Below are 7500 nucleotides of genomic sequence, written 5' to 3'. Positions count from 1 at the left end.
ATTTTCATGTTACAAAAAAATTAACACACAGCAAACTGAATTCTGGCAAACAATTTGGTAAACTCCATTCTCCTGAAATTTTGCAAAATCAAGACTGGTGAGCTTATGCAGTTAACATCTTCTCAAGGGATCAATTTGCATATATCATAGCAATGCACCCGAGGTTGTCCTAACATCAAATAATTTATTTCAGTATATAAGCGAGTAATTGTGTGGGGAATAAGAATAAAAATTGTGTGTGTGTGTGTGTGTGTGTGTGTGTGTGTGTGTGTGTGTGTGTGTGTGTGTGTGTGTGTGTGTGTGTGTGTGTGCGTGTGAGTGTGTGTGTGTGTCTGTGTATGTATGTATGTGTGTGTGTGTGTGTATTCACTTGGTCTTTGGATCACATGTTGAACTCGTGATCGACAGCTATTTCCCTCCTGGAAGAGAGCTCAGAGCTCGTAGGTCCGATCTATGGGTAATGCTATGACCTTACACACACACACACACCCCAACTCCCCGCCCACGAGAGTCAGAGTAACGACCCGAAGCACAGCTGTACCGAAATAATTTCGGCCCTGGGCAGGATTCGAACCAAGCACTACGCGCACCACCATGCTAGTAGTTCATCGTTCTACCAACTGCGCCACCGAATGTGTGTGTGTGTGTGTGTGTGTGTGTGTGTGTGTGTGTGTGTGTGTGTGTGTGTGTGTGTGTGTGTGTGTGTGTGTGTGTGTGTGTGTGTGTGTGTGTGTGTGTGTGTGTGTGTATGTGTGTGTATGTGTGTGTGTGTGTGTGAATGCTGTGCGAGTGTGTGTGTGTGTTTATGTGTGTGTACGTGTGTGTGTATGTGTGTGTGTGTGTGTGTGTGTGTGTGTGTGTGTGTGTGTGTGTGTGTGTGTGTGTGTGTGTGTGTGTGTGTGTGTGTGTGTGTGTGTGTGTGTGTGTGTGTGTGTGTGTGTGTGTGTGTGTGTGTGTGTGTGTATGTGTGTTTAATGTATACACGTACCAGCAGAAACACTCCCAAAACTGCAGCACATAAATGAATGGTATACATAATGTCGCACTTACATAATCGCATACATGGTTGCATCTGACCCTACAACCTTTCACCTGTTCACGCTGAAGCTTCCCTCCCAACAACACGTCCACCACCTCCACCACCATCGCGACCACCACTTCCACTTTCAGCTTTCCCCAACATCAATCTTCCGAAGGCACACAATCTCTTGCCCACTCTTCCAGTACCTATCGATATTCATTGCCCCCCTTTCTTCAGTCTCTCTGTATTCATCATTTGGCACTTCTCCGTTCTTCCCTTTTTTTTTTTCTTGCCACCTCCTTCTTTGTTCAGTTATTTACCCGCAATAACTTCCGGTTACAGTTCTGATTATTCTTTATTCACTCCGTTTATTCGTTCATGTTATACTTCCTCTCTCAATTTCTTATCTTCTTATTCCCGTCGTTATTGGACTTTTGTTTGTTTTATTTTCATCTTCCTTTCAAAGATACCTTTGCGTAGCTATAAATCTTCCACGTTTCACTTTTTCTGCATCGCTCAAGTGTTTTCGGATACAGGCATCGTACACACAACCTCCTTCACCAATATTTTCTATTTGTATTGATAGGATCTGAGTAAGAGCATTTTTATAAATAATGCCTCTGTATTTGAAAGCAATTACCTAATCCATGACTAAAGGAATATTTAGAGCCAATTTATGCACACAGACATGTTCACGCACATACACAACTCGTGGCGCAGTGGTTAGTGTTCCCGGCTGCCACTACGGCGGTCCGGGTTCGAATCCCGCCCAGGGCTGATATAATTTCAGTATCGCTGCGCTGCGAGTTGTTACTTCAACTCTCGTGGGTGAGGAGTTGGGTGTGTGTGTGCGTGTAAGGTCACAGCATTACCTATAGATCGGTCATAATCATATGAGCTCTGAGTTCTCTTTCGGGAGGGAAATAGCTGTCGATCACGAGTCCAACATGTGATCCAAGACCATGGTGAATGACACACACACACACACACACACACACACACACACACACACACTCACATAAACACACACACACACACACATATACACACACACACACACATACACGCGCACGCACAAATACACGTAATCAAGCATGCACGCACGCAAGCACAAACACACATACACACGCAGGGCAAGTTCCGAGAATGGTGGTGTGGGCAATGTGTTCGTGTGCCTGCGTTTCGGATTCCAATTTGCTTGTCACCTCGAAGCCGGTATTGGTCTGCCTCCAATTCCCTCGTGTTTAATTGGCCTCGCGTTGGTGTCGTTTCTTCGGAAACCGGCTACCAGAGCCGATGTCGACACTCTTATTGGCGCGGAAATAAAAACGTTCCATGTAACGAAAGAGTCTGGAAATGTCAGCGATTGCTTTGGCTGGAGTAAGACGACACTATTGCAAGAGGAATGAACAGAACCCAGTGAAATGCGGGTGTTGTGAAATGAAATGAATAGATCTGGTTGTGAGAAGAAATTAAGACTGATGATGAAATGACAACACAGAAATCTTTCCATTCAAAGGAATATTTTACAGAATTATTCCATAACATTAAACAATTTCACTTGCTTAAATGTAAAAATAAGTACTTGGATGTTCGATTTCCATGTCATCCAGAGTCTTTCTTTGAGTTAGATAAATTTGTTTGGTGTTACTCACAAGATGATCTGAATAGAAGGTTGTTAATATGGGTTGTAGATTTTTATGGAATCTTCTACGCTCGTGGACATGTTCAAGGGATTAGGACGGGTCCTGCTTGTGCAACATCGCGCTATTCCACGGCTGCATAAAAATCATTACCCACAATGGAGGTTAATTAGGATTTGGTCAGTTTCCCCCTCCACTCAGTGACAGGAAGACACAACGCCCAGTCTCAGACCAAAGCAATAGAAAGGTGCACGCCAATGTTTGTTGATACCCATTCACCTGAATAAAGTTGCCTGGCGTAAAATCGAACAAAAACTAACCTCATTGTTTTGAATGGACTGGTAAAGATAGATAAATAAGGTCTGTCACTACTTTGTTGCCGTCTCTCTCTCGTTCATTAATTTCTTATAGTACGTCTCTCACTTTTTACTTTCTCCACTGTCTTTCAGTAATGTTATTTATTACTTACCCTTTTATTTGGTAGGCTTCTACTCCTCACTTCACTATTTTATTGTACAGGGGGAATTAAAAGGAGCTTATTTTTTCTTTCTTTCCTTCCCGAATATTACTACACTTGGTTCTCTAAGTTTGACCAAGGGAGTCCCACTGTATTTTCTTCCCCTGGAAAATTGGGTTTTTTTTTTTTTTTTTTTTTTTTTTTTTTTTTTTTTGCGAGGTAACAACTTATGTCGTAAAATTCCTGTAGTCATACCTTAAAAAATTAAAGTCAATTTCAATTGACTGCTTTCTATGCAGTCATCCTCACACATAAGGCCCGTACCACACACGTACACCTCGTCTTCCTAGTATCGTACACAAACTCGTCGTCCTAGTATAGTCCCCTCGTTTACTAGCTTGTCGTCCCTCGTTTTTCATAGTAGTGGTCCCTCTCGTAGTCAGCATGCGCGTAGCTGCGTGCATTGCGTGGTTGTGTGCACTGGGTGGTTTCCTGCACGGCGTGGTTACGTGCACAGCGTGGTTGTGTTCACTGCGTATCCATGTAGATCGATGACCCGTACACTCGTAGACGTAGCTTGCACCAAGTCCTTTGGATGTAGTATTTTCCACTAATTTCAATCATCAGTCCCTTCGTTCGTAGCGTTGCGTTTCATCCGTTTCGTCCCTAGCTTGCCACCATCTGTCTAATTTTGCTAAATATTTTGTGTTTGATTCACTTTTGTTATCATTCTAACTAAAGATTTGATTGGATCCTGATCACACTTTGACTTAAAATGTTTAATGAATGCCTTCTTATAAACTTCATATTGGTTGATATCTTCCATTTGCTGGAAATTTATTATAAGCCTAGCCCTTCCCTTCTCAGGATTTACATTTTCTTTTAAATTTTCTATTTTTCTTTTTTCGTCTGTTATGTTTTTAGTGACAAAGTGTCGATCAGACTGAAAAACCTATTGATTCCCGTCGAGAACACATAATTTGGGTCCTATGTCAGTTCTGTAATGACGTAATGATTATTTTATTCCAATGATATTTGATTTTAGGTTTATGAACCTCCCCTAAGGGTCTAATCTTACAATCCTGAACCAATTGAATTTTCTTCTTTTCCACCCTTTCTCCAATCAGATCCACCGTTACATCTCCGCAATGCAATACTGCTTAATCAAGCAATCTCGAATTCACTGCACACTTAGTTTACATATTGTTACATCAGCATAAAAATTAACATTATACAGCAATGGAATCAGGTCCACGGTGATTGTTTGTAAACATTCGGCGAAGAGCGAGCGTGTGCAACTCCTAGCCTTCTCATCTTCGGGCAATATGTAAATACATTCACTATAAAATTATAACACTCGTCATCTACCCCTCTTTCTACTCACTTATCTACCAGCCTCTTACATAAAATTAATTACATAAATATGTTATATGCTACAAGTCCAAACTAAGGACGTTCATCTATGAAAGTGACTGGTGTAAATATAGTCAGCAGAGTTGATAGATGAGGTGGTTCTCAGAATAAAGAAGTATAAAACAGACATAAAGATGTTGCTGAAGTATGGAGATGATCTATAATGATTCGTATGATGTTAACCACGACAGTAATATTGGCGATAATGATGATCATGATGATAAAGACAATGGTGACAACGACCATAAAGAAGACGACTAGGAAAACAAAAATGACAAAGGCGATGAAAACAACGAAGATGGTAATGACGATGACGACGGCGACGCTGATGCTGTTGCTGTCGTTGATGATGATGATGATGATGATGATGATGATGATGATGATGATGATGATGATGATGATGATGATGATGATGATGATGATGATGATGATGATGATGATGTTGTTGTTGTTGTTGTTGTTGTTGTTGTTGCTGCTGCTGCTGCTGCTGCTGCTGCTGCTGCTGCTGCTGCTGCTGCTGCTGCTGCTGCTGCTGCTGCTGCTGCTGCTGCTGCTGCTGCTGCTGCTGCTGCTGCTGCTGCTACTGTTGATGATGATGATTCTGTTGCTGCTGATGATGGAAATAATAAGAGAGCAATAACCAATTCTACGAACTAATTCAGTAAAAGTTATTGATTTACAATAAAATCCTCGAACACTGCCAACTTCTGTGTGGAAATCTTGGCAACAACCTTCACCAACTTATTTCGAATTCATTCAGCTATATGTGTGTGTGTGTGTGTGTGTGTGTGTGTGTGTGTGTGTGTGTGTGTGTGTGTGTGTGTGTGTGTGTGTGTGTGTGTGTGTGTGTGTGTGTGTGTGTGTGTGTGTAATCATTGCTACGAACTGAATGAGAGTCGTTTGTTTCCTGAAACAAAAATTTATAACGTGAGTGCTAATACAGTAAATAACAATATTACAAAATGCAATTAATAACCAAATATACAATTCATGTGACAGCAATTAAATTTTTTGGTGATGTTGAATATCATTGCTTTTATATAACGTACGAGTAATAGCAGCCACTGTATGCCATCAGTGGCTGCAGAAGTAAGAAACATGATATTACAAAATATTAAGGTCAAACAGTGTGACATCAGCATTTTTTTAAAACGTAATATGAATCGTAATGATTGCGTACCAAATGTTGTTACATAGTCAGTTTAAACTCTTTATCAGACGACTTTCATAAGGTGAAAGATGGTCCACAGCTGGAGAAGGGTCTCAGTTAGTTGAAATCGTTCCTAGCCGGCTAGGAGTTCCAGTTAGTTGAAAGTCTCCCTCTAGATCAAGGGTTCGCGAACCCTTAGGGGTTCCCGCGCCGGTTTACAAGGGTGTTTAGATGACTAGCGAAAGATTACTTAAGCATTTAAATCTGCAGAGAGAGAACATTGTTCATTGTTTTATATGTTAATGCTTAACTGATGAATAAAAATTCTTTACAATTTGAACCATTTGATAAACATTGTGGTGCCATTGTATATGTATTTAGTTTTAATATTTTACCATTCTCTATTCTGTGCCAGGTTAATGGGGGTACGGGTCGACGGTCTGATGACCCTTGGGGTACGTAACATGTAAAAAGTTTAGGACCGCTGCCCTAGCTGGAGAGGGTCTTAAATGGTTAAGGCCGCACAGTCCTCAGACAGACTTGACTTTGATAGCAGTAGCTCTTAAATTCGTTACCGTAGAGCATATATTGGTCACAGAAGCTCACGATCAATGCCACACAAACTTAATACTTTCTTTCGTTATGTAGAGGTTTCTTTCATCTGAACAAAATCGTTTGACAAAAGTCTAAACAAATTAATAAACCGTCATTAACAGTGGAATGATTTAGCAACGCTTAGAGAACAACACAAAATAATTATATCATTAGTCGTAAAGAAAATGCATTACCTTATCTGAATTATATAAAAATCGACAAACACTAGCCATACTCGTAGACTCATATTAAAAATTGAATATCTATGGCAAAGAAACACGTTTTTTTCCCCAATTTAATACGTATCTTCGCCAATGGGACCCAATATGAAAACAATACAACTCCCTACGAATAGCTGTACAAGGCACATTGTTTTTGATTGAACAATAGCTCTACTAACAATCGAGAGGAAAATATCACAGCAATGCAATGAAGATTGTTTTCTATTTTACCGAAACAAAAACTACAATGTAGGTCGTGCCCAAACAAAGCCACCACAGTTCCAATTTGTTCGACCACTCTGCAACATATCGACCGGCTGAGACTCGTCATCACATCACTACATCAATCACAATTCTCCAGCTAGAATAAAACCCTAGACTCTAATGACTACATTAGAGTAGCGATATTAAGCTTATCGTACAAAGATTTCCATAAAAGGCAGCAAGAAATGGATAAACATCTATATCCACAACCAACAAAGTTCAGTCATGTATAAGTACGTACACTAACTTCATCTTGGGCAAAACGAAAACAAAACCTGACGCAGCGCGTCTGCTGCGCCAGACCAACCCTAAGCGGGGCCATCTCAATCCTGTATCCAAACTTTTTCCCCCGAATTTTGCCACGAACCGTCTGGAGAAGCCTCAAGTGGACGATAAAACATCGCCAAGCAAAGCAAATTCGCGGCTTGGAGCATAAATAGGCGTTCCAAAACACTCTGGCCTCACGTATTGAAGACGTTTGCGTCGATTGAGATGCAGACTAGATGCGGCAGTGAGGGCGAATTTATTGCAAAATGGGTTGTATATTACGAAACGGCCCGTATTTTCGGTGAAACATGTGACTATGGGGTCATGTGCTTTAGCTATAAACTCCACGATATACAGCCATGACATATAGATGCTGGAAGGCTGGATCAGATGGTTCTGAGTTGATGAAGAGGGATCGAAAACAATCGCAAATCGACACTGGTTGATGCGGTTTGTCTTCTATATTTTTT

Source organism: Oratosquilla oratoria, chromosome 3 (genome assembly GCF_046742065.1).
Source record: "Oratosquilla oratoria isolate Oo_2021 chromosome 3, ASM4674206v1, whole genome shotgun sequence".
Lineage (NCBI taxonomy): Eukaryota > Metazoa > Arthropoda > Malacostraca > Stomatopoda > Squillidae > Oratosquilla > Oratosquilla oratoria.
Note: the sequence above shows the minus strand (reverse complement) of the source record.